Source organism: Rattus rattus, chromosome 5, assembly GCF_011064425.1.
Source record: "Rattus rattus isolate New Zealand chromosome 5, Rrattus_CSIRO_v1, whole genome shotgun sequence".
NCBI classification, from domain to species: Eukaryota; Metazoa; Chordata; class Mammalia; order Rodentia; family Muridae; genus Rattus; species Rattus rattus.
The window spans coordinates 139501241-139515185 of NC_046158.1; positions in this window are offsets into that span (position 1 = coordinate 139501241).

Consider the following 13945-nt stretch of genomic DNA (forward strand, 5'->3'; position numbering starts at 1 on the left):
ACAGATCAAGGTAGTCAGTAACAAAACCACGATGCTGAACATTGACTGGCCAGATGCAGTGGGTGAGAGAAATGATAAGTCAGGGGTGGGCACATGGCTCAGTACTTGAAGTACTGGCTGTGTGAGAATGAAGTTCGGAGTTTGAATCCCCTACGCTCACAGAAAAATCTGGGCTCTCCAGCATGTACCTGTAAGCCTAGCTCTGAGGGGCAGAGACAGGTAAATCCTAAGGGGACGATGACATCAGTCTAGCCAAGGTGGCAAGTTCCAGGGTTAGTGAGGGAGCCTGCCTCAAAAACTAAGATGAAAAGCGATAGAAGAAGTCAGCAAACGTTGACCTTGGGCCTCCACATGTGCACTTATGTATATGCTAGGGAGAGGAAGAGAGGGAGAGGAGTAAGGAGAGGGGGAGGGGAAGGGGGAAGGGGAGGAAGAGGGAGAGACGGCTAGTGAGCACACTGAGACAGAGAATAGAAGGTGAGAGAAAAAGTAAGAGGAGAGAGGGTGTGCCCAGTTCTCAAGAAAGAGCTGGGCCCCTGCCGCCTGGGCCTCTCTGCTCAGGCAGTCACTCACTCTGCCTAGAAGGCTCTTCTCCGGCCCTCTGAGTCACTGGCTTTTTCTCCTCATCTCCCCTCGCTCACTTTGTGAACTGAGACATCAGCAGAAAGCTTATGGCCACCCCAGTGGAACAAAGATCTGCCCCATTCGTGCCTGCCCATTGTTCTGGGTCTGAAAAGATCCCTCAGACGAAAGCAATAACAGAGCAGAGAAAGATGTTCTTTTTTTCAACGTTTTACTATTTGCTTACGCCCCACCCCCACCCCCTGTGGTTCTGTCCCACTGCCAGATCCATGGTCAGGCAGAGAAAAGGGGTGGGGCCAAAAACTTAGGACCCGATGAGCGAATGAACGAATAAACGGCAGTGAAGCTTAAATCATAACAGATAAATCCCTGGTGACTCACATTCTCCAAGCTGTAACAGTGGGATTCTGAGGCTGGGTTGGGTGTTGACTCTATGCCTGTTCACAATGGCCGCCCGCCCAGGCCGAGGCAGGGATACCTGTGCTTGGGGCTGGAGTGAAGGCAGAGAGCAGGGACCTACCCTGAAGGTCGGGCTTCTGCCACGCCCACAGGAGTTCTGAGAGAGTGACTGGAGAGCCAAGACCTTTCTGCTTTGCTTTAAGGGGCCCCCTGAAGAGAAATCGTTCCATCTACAGCTTCATCTTCTCCCAAGTTGAAAAAGATCATGTGGGCCAAAGTGCTTGATTCCCTCCTGTAGTCAAATTTCTAAACTTAAACAGGGCTCCCGTCAGCCCCATTAGGCCTAATGCAGCTTCCCTCAGGTGCAGGGCTCTCTCTTTGCCTTCATTGAAAGTACTCTCAGAACAGCTGAGAGGCCCAGCCCCTGCCGACCAACACTGCAGCGCACCCGTGGGGAACCTTGCAGTCAAGCCCAGAGCACTCTGACCTCCAGAAAATCCCCAGTGCAGATCTTTCAGTCTCCTGGAGCCAAACAAGAAGCGATTACATGCCCTTGTATCTTGAGGCCAGCATGGGAGCTGTGTCTGGGGAATTGCCGTTGAGCCCTGGCTTCAGGACTTAGCAAAATCTGAACAGCATGGTAGCCAAGACTCTAGGCATGAAATCTCAGAGTTGGAGGCCACTCCGGGTCACAAATAGAATGACCCGGTGATTCACCCCAAATAGCATCATAAGCGACCCACAGTGCCCACCTCCTACAACGGCCCTTCCATTTTGCCTTTGAACTTCTGTGTTTCTCTTTGCACAAATTTGGAACTCTTGAACCCACACAGTAAACTCCAGTTCTTAGTCTGTTTCCAAGGTACCTATAACTGCAGACACCACTCCCGATGACAGGGATGCCCTGAAGTTTGATTTGCTGTGTCCCGGTAAAGGGTTCTCCCAAGGACTATCCAGGTTCTTGTCATTCTGGGTACTGAGGTGGCTAATGTCTGTTTGTGCTTTCAGCTGCTCCCTTCTTCACAATTACTTCCCCAGCATAAATATCACAGTGGCACAATGGATCATCACATCATCCCAAAGTCCGTAAGAATTTGGATGGGTCTTGTTACTAGAATTCCTGCCCTTAGGAAACAAACGTCAACCTCATTCCTCATCAGGTCCCTGCAATAAACCAAAGTACAATTCTACCAAAGTTCATCCTGGAAGGCAGTAAGCTAATTACAGAGCATGGGTAAAAGGTTCCGGGTAGGAATGTGGGTAACTCCAAAGCTGCTACACTGGGAAGTCTTCACCCAGCGTGGATAATGGCTTCCCAATAGTCATTTGGATAGAGCCTCTCTCAACCAACTTCCCTCAGTCCGTATACTATACTACAGCACCACCCAAAAAGCTGGGAGTCCACCCCTCCTTCTCCAAGGTAAAGGAACATCGCCGGTCCACAGATCCACTCCTGAAGGACGTTTGCAAGTCAGCACAGCTGATCTGATGAAGTCAGCAAATGTTCGGGACCACGTTCAACATTGCTATTTCCGCACACGATTTTCCTTCTAACCTCATTCATAACAAACTTTTTGGATAGTTGATGTAGTTCACTGAAATCACCTCAATCAAGATTAAAATTAACCCCCTTTTTTTTAAGTTTAACTCTCTTCACAGTGCCAAACATGTACTTTTCAGGGAAAGTGACTGTCTCCCATCACCCAACAGTTTGGACTGAAATCTGGATCTACGAGTCCGTAAAGCTGTTGGGTGACGACTGCTTCTAGTATCTGAGGGTGACCAGAATACCCAAAGTCCTCTGAGAAGGCAGGTGGGAAGTATTTCAGTGGTGTTATATGTGGTCAGGGAGCCCTAGAGATATTGGTAAGAAGGAAGTCATTGAGGAGGTGATGCTTCATGAGCTTTTGAGGATTGAATAAGAGCTCTCGTCTGCTGAGCAAGAGTCAGCCTTTAGAAGAAAGAGAGGGGCTGGTGATATGTCTCAGGGGTACAGTGCTTGTCTAGCATATGCAGGGCTCCGGGTTCGATCCCCGGCATTTCAAAAGAATAAGAGGGGTTTGGGGGTACATGATCAAAAGCCAGGTCTTCCACATATGAGTGTGTGAATGGGCAGAAGTTAGAAGACAGATCTTTTTCTTGCTAGCTGTGATTAGTCTCCAAGTCCTGGGTTTGCCCATCTGTAAAATGGGTAATCAAGTCATTAGTGGATATGAGGACTAAAGAGTATTCGACTACAAAGGTCATAGTCTGGTTCCCCACCAAAGGAGCTCGTCTGTTGTTCTGGGTACCAAGCTACAGGACCTCTAGTGTTGCTGTGCCTTCCCCTCCCACCTGCAAACCGGAGAACATTCCTAAGAAGTGGCCTCCGAGCAGCACAGACCTTCTGACCAACGGAAGCAATCAGCTAATGATGTAAATCGCCTGGCCTTGCCTTCAGTCACACCTGGTTTGAAATGTCTCTTCTGCCACCTACTAGTCTGGGCCTGAGAACTTGGACAAGTCACTTACCTGGCTGATACTCAGCTTCAAACATCCATGAAATGGGGTCAGCGAGTCATGCCTCATGGGCAACTATGGCTTGTGAACTAAGTCCCAGGCAACATGGGCACCCCCATGTGTGTCAGAACACTCCTAAACCCTGCCTCTCCTTCATCTCCACACACCACACAAGTACTGACTTTAATAGTCAGGGGCAGATACCCACGGTTGCGTTATCCCCACACACAGCAGTTGCGTCCATCCGTGAGTGTCTCTGAAGACCTTTGACACCCTATAGCCTCCAGGGCACCAAGCCTGCTAGGGCCCCGGGCAGGAACTGCACCTCTGCCTGGGAGACCAACTTCTCCACATCCTCCCCCAGTGATTGCGGGAAGGAGCATGAGTCATTCAAGGAAAGGCAATTGGCACTGACTCCCCCACCTTGCGGGGCGGGCCAGCAGGCTGTGGTTAAAGGACCTGCCTGGGTTGCAAAATAAACCAGTGTGCTGTGTTCTGACATCACGTGATGGAGCCATAGCTGGCTCTTCCTCCCTGGGTCACCGACTTGACTCAGGCTCCCTGTAGTCACATGGGCTCCTAGAAGGTTCTGAGCCACTCGGCTCCTAGGGAGAAAAGCTAAAAATTGGAAGACCACCACCCTCTTCTCCCCCCTCCCCCCAGCTACACACACACCATTTTTAAATCTCACCATGATTATGTAAATATTCTCTCATTATTTAAAATGTAGCCAGGTGTGCTGCCACATGCCTTTGATCTTAGCACTTGGGAGGCAGGTGGAACTCAATGGGTTCCAGGTTAGCCTGGGCTATAGAGGGAGACCCTGTCTCAAACACAAAAGAAAACAAATTAAAGCAAAGAGTCTAGGAGCCTAGGAGCTCACAATAGAAAATGACACTATGCCCCTTGCACGAGTCTTATACAGTAGTGACTCTGAAAGCATTTCCATGAGTACTTTTTTAAATTTTATATACTTTCATTTTATTTATTTTATACTTTTTATTTCATTTATTGACCATCACTTTTATTTTTAATTCGCTTTAACTTATGAAGCATACAAATATAGTCTTCCTCTTAAAATATTACTGAGCGGGCAGGAGCTCCCCCTTAACAACTGTCACCCTCTCTGGAGGCCACCGTGATGACCGTGTGCATTCCTTTGCATGAGTGGCCATAAGAAAGACAAGGTGAGGGTCCCGCATTGGTTTTCACTCTGTGTGGATTGTTTCGTGGCTTCCTTTTGCACCTCTCAGAATGTATTAGAGGGGCATTTCCCGTTTTGTTTCTTGGCGGCTCCATTTATTCCCTGGGAGGGCTGCTTAATTTTCAATACCCTGAACGGTTGTAATAGATGCCAAGTGGTCTCTCAGTTTTTCCAGTGTTTGTAAGCAACACTGGAGGCTGAATCAAGCCAAGAAAACCTGCAGCACTTGGTTTAGGGGTGACCCATACTCTGCACAGCCATCCCAGCAGAATGGGTACCCTTTAGCCCTTTAGACACATGCAGATGGGGCTCCATGAGTTGTCAGGATTCACTTTCCGGTTGGCTGAATCAGTGCCCAAGAGGAAGGTTAAAATACACGGAATCCTATCTCACTGGGTCCGACTGTCCGGCTCAAAGAGAGTGAAGTAGGACCAAAGGAACATCCAAGGTGAAGGGAAACATCTGTCAATCAGAAATTATCCATGTGGGGAAACTGAGGCCTGACAAAGGAAGCTGACTTCTCAAGAGTGAGACACCACCCTTTTCTTGCTAGACCTGCTTTGGATGTTTGTCCAAAAGAAAAATCTTCTTACCTGGAGCTGGGGGCCATGTTTCTTGCTTTGCTTAAAATATGCCAGCAGCTTTCTGTGCCCCTAACGTCCTGAGCATCAGGACTTCTTTGGCCCTGAGGCCTTTGCGTATTCTTCTGGGTTTTTCTGGAACATCGCTTGTTATTACTACTCTTCATCTTGCCTAACTCCTATTTTTTAGGCCCCAACTAGATTGCAGGACAGAAACAAATCTCCTGGCAATCAGAAAGTGTAATTAATTCACTATGTTAGCGATGCAGGAGCCATGGCATACCTGCTGAGGAGAGCTGCTGACAGGGAGAAGAGCCAGCCCAAGGAAAAGGAGACGGACATCAGACATGGAGACGGAGAGTTTGAGGTCACCCGGCTGAGTTTGGGTCTTGCTTTGGTCCAATATTTCCTCACTATGATGTTTTTGGGATGGTAACAAATATCCTGTGACATTGGAAGCATGCGATCTGACTTTTTTGATTTTGATTTTATAGGGGATTACAGTTAAGAGACTGCACGAATCTCAGAAGAGACTTTGAACTTTGGAATTTTAAACATTGTTTTGACTGCAATAAACTATGGAGAGGTTTGAAGTTGGACTAAATGCATTTTGCATTGTTGTAACTATAAGGCGATGGGTGCCAGAGGGTGGAATGTGGTGGTTTGAATAGGTTTGAGCCCTGTAGATTCATGGGTTCCAATGCTCGGCCGTAGGGAGTGGCACTATCAGGAGGTGTGGCCTTACTGGAGTAGGTGTAGCCTTGTTGGAGGAAGTGCATGCTGCGTAGGCAAGCACTGAGGCCTCCTATGCTGAAGCTTGCACAGGATGGAATGAGTCTCCTCCTAGCTGCCTTCAAGATGTAGGGTCATGCAAGATGTAGAGGATCCAAGGGATAGGACTGGGGAACTTGTGCAGATATCCAGTGTTCGTGTTTTACTTGTGGCTTTACTCTATGTTCTGGCTCCTTCTATGTGCTGGACTCAAGGCAGTAAAATCCCAGTCATCTTTGAGCTTGAGTCCTGGCACCTCAGAGATGCACCCAACAGGCTTTATTCCACGCTCCCTGTAGAGAACCATGGACCTTGAGCAAAACACGCCAGCAGCCCAGCTTCTGTGAAAGGGCAGTTGGTTCCCTATCCAAGTAATAAACGTTAGGGACATTTGCAAGGAAAACAAATCTAATTTTCCAGGTCTATTCCAACCTCCTTCAGTCTGAAACCTGCTCTTTCTCCCTGAGACCAGTCTCTGAAAGCTTAAAGAGATGCGGCTGGCAGCCTCCCTGCTGGCTGCCCTCTAGTCAAGGCTTCTTCCCAACAGTGTGCCCAGGGATGGACCCTGCCGTCGCTGCTCCCTGGGCTTGGCTTTCTTGGCACCTAGGGGGCTGATGCTCTGACAGAGCTCCAGGAAAGCAGGCCCTGGGCCATCTTGCTTCCATTTGTGACTGTCATAGAGTCACTTTACATCAGTTCTGTCCTTTCTGTCAGGGCAAAAAGAACCAGCAGGAGGGGCTACACTGGGCTGAGACTCTGATTTGGATAGGAAGAGAGTAGGAGGCCTGGCCTGACCTGAGAGCCAGCATTATTGTGCCAGAGCCCCAGGTTTTGGCAGAGCCAGAATCCTGCTTGCCAAAGGAACTTAGAAACAGCCAAAACCCCATGTGGATGGAGACAACCACCAGCCTCGTGGTTGTGATTCACTTCTGTTCAGCTCATCACGCTGCCCCCCCCATGAAAGCAGCTTCCATTCCAGTGAGTCTGGGAACCAGTTTTGAGGTCAGTTCATCCAAAGATCTCTTGGTCATGACAGAAAGATCGCAGGCACGCTTCTGTGACTTCAAGAAAAATGACAGCCACTAGATAGATGCCTTTTACCTTCCCGAGCCTCAGCTTCCCCCTCTGTCAGGTAAGGGATGGCATTGAACCAGGGGCGATATGGAACCAGTCTGACTACTGTGAGGATTAATTTACAAAACATATTAATTAAGTTCCCATTCAGTGATGAGCAGTAGGCATAATGTTTTGCCTTCTGTGTTCATGTCACTGCCAGCATCTTCCTTACCACCGTGTTATGAATTAACAGACCTGAAGTCATACATCTTTGAGTGTTGCATTAACTCTTAGGGTGGATTGCCACAGGGGTGACCCTCAAGAACATCTCACTCAGGGCTGGAGAGATGGCTCAGCAGTTAAAAAGCACTGGCTATTCTTCCAGGGGACCAGCATTCAATTCACGGCACCACACAGCATCTCACAACTATCTGTAACTCCAGTTCCAAGTGATTTGACTCCCTCACACAGACATACATGCAAGCAAAACACTAATGCACATAAACTAACGATAAATGAATCATTAAAAATAAAAAGGTCTTAAAGAAAAGAGCACCCGACTCAGAAAATAGCCATTGTGTGGTCCCCTCATTTGGGCTTGGACCAAATGACTTGCGTAGGCCAGAGACACACCCATAATAGAGCCATTTGGCCTGGATGAAGTTCATTCAGAATGACCCATGTCTTAGAGAGAGAGACCAGGCATCCATGTGCCCCCACCAAGTCCTGTTCATAACTTAATGGAACTCAACCTGGAGTCCACCAGAAAATCTACCCAGCCAAACAACAAGGTCTAAGGCACTAAGGCTTAGGCCCCTGTTGCCCATGGCAACAGATAGCTAATTTGGCCATGCAACATTCTTGCCCTACCGGCTCTTTTTCTGTTGTTACACTTTCCTAACTTTTCTTTTAGTTCAACTAGATCACCTGGATGGGAAAGGATAGAAACCAATGCCATCCTAGAAGAAATCACAAGTCAGTCATCTTAGTCACATCCCAGGCTACCTGGACCAGTTGAGCGCATCCGTCAACATGAGCCTCACCTCAGAACCACCCGCCATTGAGAGCATGGGTACCTGCCACTTGGAGTGAAAGCAACAGCCAAGTGTGTTGGTTACCACCTGTGACACAGCCCTCAGGCAAATGACGTAGGAGATTGTCGGGAATCTGAGGCCTGCTGGGGCTACATAGCAAATTCTAGGCCATCATGGGTTACACAACGAGACTCTGGAGAGAGAGAGAGAGAGAGAGAGAGAGAGAGAGAGAGAGAGAGAGAGAGAGAGAGAATATATGAATGAATATATAAGTGAGCTCAAAATGATTCTAAAATGAGACTGTCTCCAGAGACAGAGAGAGAGGAGAAAGAATATAAGTGAGTCTGAAGTGATTCTAGACACTTCCTCAACACAGGCTAAGGGGAGGGAAGACCCACCTGATCAGGTAAAAGCGAAGCACATTAACAAGGCCACTAAAGCTTATTGTTGAGAACACAGACTGTAACTCAAAGTAAACACTGACAAGCCACCGGCAAAGAGTCCCCAGGCAGCTCTGCTGAGGGAGGGGACTCTGTCTGCCTTAATCACCTCTGTGTGAGCATGTCCCTCCAACATATCCGAAGCTTCTAGGGGAGGGGTGATTCTGTGAAATGCCCCGACATTAACCTTACTAATATGTACTGTGTGAGCAGGGAGAAGAACCGGGAAAATAAATTCACCTCTCGTCTCCGTCTTCAGCCAGGTGTTCCTCTCAGCATCTGCTCCATGTTTATTGAAAGCGACCATTGGAATAGATTTAACCAACAGCTTGGGGTTCCGTGTTCAGTGGGTTCTAGTCTCGGCCCTCCCTTGTCTCCTGTGTTTCTCCCTTTGGGAACTATTCTTAGGTTCAAAATAAACACACACCAATGGTACAAAAGACTTCCTTCCTTAAAGGGGTTTTCTGCACTGACTCGACCACCACTCCTGTCCAGGAGCCCCAAGACATCTTCCTTGGGTGATAGTCGATGTAAGCCGCCTCTCCCATCCTCATTCTCTCTTGCCGCAATTTCATCCCCGAGACATCTGACTTTTTAACAAGGTCTTTGTTAACTCTGCATCAACACAGATCCTGGACCCATCAGGCTTGAGGACATCCTACCCAGGTTCTTCAGCATACACCCTACTTACTAATACCCCTAAGTGTCTATATAAGTCATACTATCCTACAAGTATCCCATGTTCCCTCTCACCACAGGGCCTTTGCACAAGCAGATTCCAGAACCAGGCGTTCTCTTTTGCTCCATACACCTTTCCTTTAGCTAACTCTTGGATGAACTCCTCCTAAGAAACCTTACCTCAGCCCTAGGAGCCTATGAGGTATCCTCTCAAAGAGCAACCCTTGTTGGGCTGAATCATATAGAGCTCCATAGCAGAGCTCTTGCTTCGTATGGACAAGGCCCTGAGTTCAACAGCCGGCACCAAAATGAAAAAGTAAGAACCCCTGGCTGTTTTCATCCTGTTAGTCTTTCTTCTACGTATGGTGATATAGCTATGAATGAATGAATGAATGAATGAATGAATGAATGAATGAATGAACAAATGAATATATTTGCTCAACCGCAATTTGGCCTTGCCCAATCAATCTGTGAGCTTGGGTCAAAGAGGTGCCATGGGTCCTTGGGCATACCACATCAGAGGCAGACCTCTGTCTGGGGAAAGATTTGACCTCAAGGTTGAGTAACAGTTCATGTCCGGAAGAAGGCCTCTGGCTCTTAGAGTTAGCGTGGAGCATGCTGGGAATGCATGTGGTGAAGGGAGACACATGAAAGACATGGAGAGAAGCCGAAGTTGGGAAACTAGAGTCGGGGAAGGGGCGCTCCCTCCACCTTCAGCAAGGCTCCAAAGGCCATCGGTCTCTGGTGCAAAGGCCACGGTCCTGCTAGGTCCGAAAGAGCATAAACAGCTGGGCGAGCAACAGCCTTCTTCCTATTTGAAGAGCACACACCCAGCTTTTTTCCCTCCTCGGGTGCTTGCTGCCCTCTGTACCTGCACCACCCTCCCTGGTTTATACAGAGCTGCCTCCTATCCGCCAACTTTCTCTTCAAAGGCTACCTCCTCAGACCCACCTCCTAATGTCCCCACCCACTGGGTCACTCTTTTTCTGTTTTCTGTTTCTACTCTCCTTTCTTTAAGGAACTTGCCAATATATCCAGTTATCTCCAGAAAGGCAGGACCCTGTATGTGGTCCCTTGGGCCTTGCATCTGCTTCATGGTCCGTCCTTATACGAGGACAATGAGAAACAGACAGACAAAAGTACAGGGGCTCTGTGCCAGCTGTTCCATGGCCCCAAATCCAGCTATGGGCATTCATACTCCCTCTATCTTATGCCCTCCACCAGACTTCCAGGGCCACCCAGCAGATCTACAGGACTACTGTATCCAGGGTATTGAATCCCCAGCAGAGGAAAATCTATCTCCCTAATTTTGTGTCTAAAGGAGATGCAGACATCACCACATAGCCACCTGCCCCACCCCTCACACATCAGCATGGCTGTAGCAGGCCTTGAATTTACTCATCTGTACAATGGGCTTGATAAAAGCCACTTGGATGTAAGAAAGGGACTAGCAGTCAGAAGCCCAGGGCAGAGTGTTCAGAAAATGCTGCCCTCAGTCACATCACTTTCCCACGCCAACACATGTCTGCATCCGGCACGCTGCTCCTTCCTCTGCCCCCTGCCCCTCAGGAGTTGCACTGAGAGCCTCCGGAGGCATTGAATCTCACCATGGCCACCAATCTCACTCAGCCAGCACCAAGCTCTTGGGTGCTGGCATGGATAACTTTGCTCATGGATAACTTCACACAGTATAAGGGGGCCCAGCTTCATCACTACAGACCTCACTCTGTGAAGGGTAACCCCGACATTCTGAGTATCCTCCAGAGTGTTCAAGGAGCTTGCCTACAGCCACACAGAGCAGCTCCATTGACCAGCTAGGAGGGAAGGATCTACACCTTACAGCTAGGGGTTGAGGGTGGGGTGATAGCATGTGTCTGTGTGTGCATACATATATGCATGTGTACATGTGTGTGCATAAGCCTGTGTGGTATGTGTATGCATTTGTGTGGATGTATGTATATGTGACGCAGGTATGTGAGTGTACATGTGGAAGCCAGAGGTCTGCCTTGGGGATCTTCCTCTGTCACTATCTACCTAGGTTTTTAGAGGTTCTCATTGAATTTGAGAGCTTATTACTTCAACTAGGTTAGGGTTTCTGTCTGACTCCCCTCCCTGCTGCCCAGTCCCAAACACTGGAGTTGGCCATGCTCACTGCCATTGGCCAGCTTTTTGAATAGGTTAGCCAGGTTCCCCCACTTTCACAACATACTTTTCACCAACTGAGCCATCTCCTCAACCTGTTTCCTAATTCAATTCCCCTCTCCCTCTCCCTCCCCCTCCCCTCCCCCTCCCCTGTCTGTCTCCCTCCCTGTCTCCCTCCCTGTCCCTCTCTCTCTCTCTCCCTCTCCCTCTCCCTCCCCTCCCCCTTCCCTGTCTGTCTTTCTGTCTCCCTCCCTGTCTCTGTCTCTCTCTCTGTCTCTCTGTCTCTGTCTCTGTCTCTCTCTCTCCCCCTCCTTCCCTCTCCCTACCCCCTCCTTCCCTCTTTCCCTCCCCCCTCTCCCCCTCTCTCACTCTCTCCCTCTCTCCCTCTCCCTCTCCCTCCCTCCCATCTTTATTTTCCTTCTTGAGCTTCCATATTTAAGTTTAACTCTCCGCGACTCCCTCTGTCTGTGGCTCTGTACAGCTCTGTCTCCTTGGAAGGGATGTCCCCTCCTCTTCTGTCCTATGGCTTTCTGGCAGTCAGCTGCTGGCCCTTGGAAGCCATTTCATTGAAAAGCAATTTCTAATCTAGGAAGGGTCAGGGGAAGCCTCTGCTCTCACTCAGATAGTGGGCACTCCATTTTGGAAAAAAAAAGCTGGGCTCTCATGGTACCTAAGGCAAGGTAGACCAGAATGGCAGTCTCTGTCTGGAAGAACCCAGAACCCAGGCACACCCTCTGCTCCAGCCAGGGGCTGGACCAACCAGTGTTGATGCCACATGTTGGGATATGGGCCAGTTAGATGTCGCACTGGGAGCCAAGACTCAGTGAGGTGTGGCAGCAGAGAAAGCAGGAGGTGATACTCGGGCCAAATGGTGCCATTACTGCCAATTAGAGAAATGGTCCATTATCGCCACCTTGTCATCAGCATCACAGGTGTGCCCCCATGGACACCCACCAGGACGCTGCCATTAAATACCCATGCTCTTTCTCCCTCCTACTCTCCCCACATGGCCTGAGGGTGAGGGCTCTCTGCTCCTTTGCTCCCATGGAATTCTCTGAGACGTAATACTATACAACAGAGAGCCTCAGTGGGCGGTGAACACCCAATCTGGGAAATAGATAACTGAGTGATAAATTCCTAGGTGTAAAGAAAATCATCACTAAGGTGCCTTCTAAACTAAGACTAAAGAATCTTCCAGAAGAACCGATGTCTTAATATTTTCTATGTATATCCACAATCTCCTTTAGTAAAGTATGTGTCATGAATCAGACAAGTTAAAAGACAAGAGACACAAGGTTTAAGGTTCTAAAAGTCATTTTGCTGTGACTCTAAATATGGTTGCCTTTGGTCTTCCAAATTTCATTCAAAAGACACAAGTGATTATGGCTTGAAGAACCAAGGAGTCCAGCAGAGCTGATCCAGCCTGCCATTTCTAGTCTAAAGTACACCCTTAAACAAGCCATGTACCCCTTGTAAGCCTCAGATACCAAATGAGGCCAAGAACCTATCTTGATGAGGAAAATCCATGAGCCACCTTCCTGTCACTCATTAAGAATACAATAAGTACATGAGTAGATTTGTATATTATAATATAATGGGGGAATTGGGATCTTGTACCAAAAGGAACATACAATAGACTGGATGACCCAAGAAGTCAAAGAGTTTTGACTTCAGCCTGAGCAGGCCCTGCAAGAGCCTTTGCCTCACCCCTGCCCTCCTATGACACAATATACCTGCTGCGGTCTGGATCCCTACTGGCTCCACCCTGCCCAGTTCCAACGAGCACCTCAGGATCCCCATCCTCTCTGGACCTGACGTGAATCTTTTAACCATTAAACACTTAGCATCGTGTTTTCCGCCTTCACAAGTTTCTAAACAGTAATTAGGCCACGGAACACCCTGTCGGGTGGTGAAAATAAATATCATTAGTGTAGGAGGGGGTGTGGGGTAAGTGGAGGTGCTCCGAGGCTTGGCACGCGGCTGGGACTGGCTGGCATGAAGCAGAGCTGTCCCATTCTGAACTCCCAGCTACCGAGCTCTCTCAGGTGGAACAGGAGCCTACCTCTGGAGATGCAAGAACGGGTGATGGAATGAGACCACACTGCCTCTAGTATCCAAAAGATCTGTTACGTGTATATGTGTATCTATTTGTGTGCTGTTGCATATATATCACATGCATGTGTGTGTGCTTGTATGTGTGCGTACGTGAGCATGAAAATTAATGCTCAACCGTCGAGAAGCTTCCTCTGTTACACTCCACCTTATTCTTTAATATTTCATTTTTATTTTACGTATGAGTATTTGTACGTGTGCCTGCATGTGCACCACATACGTGCCTGGTGCCTGCGGAACCCATAGAAGGCATCTGAGCCCCTGAAACAAGTTATGAATAGGTGAGTCGCTATGTGAGCGCTGGGAACTGGACCCAGGTCCTCGACAAGAACAGCAACTGCTCTTAACTGCTGATCAGTCTCGCCAGCCCCCACCTTATCCTTTGAGGCAGTGTTTTGCAGGAATGCTGAGCCCACTGGGGACAGAGACTGCCTTGATGCTTCAAGA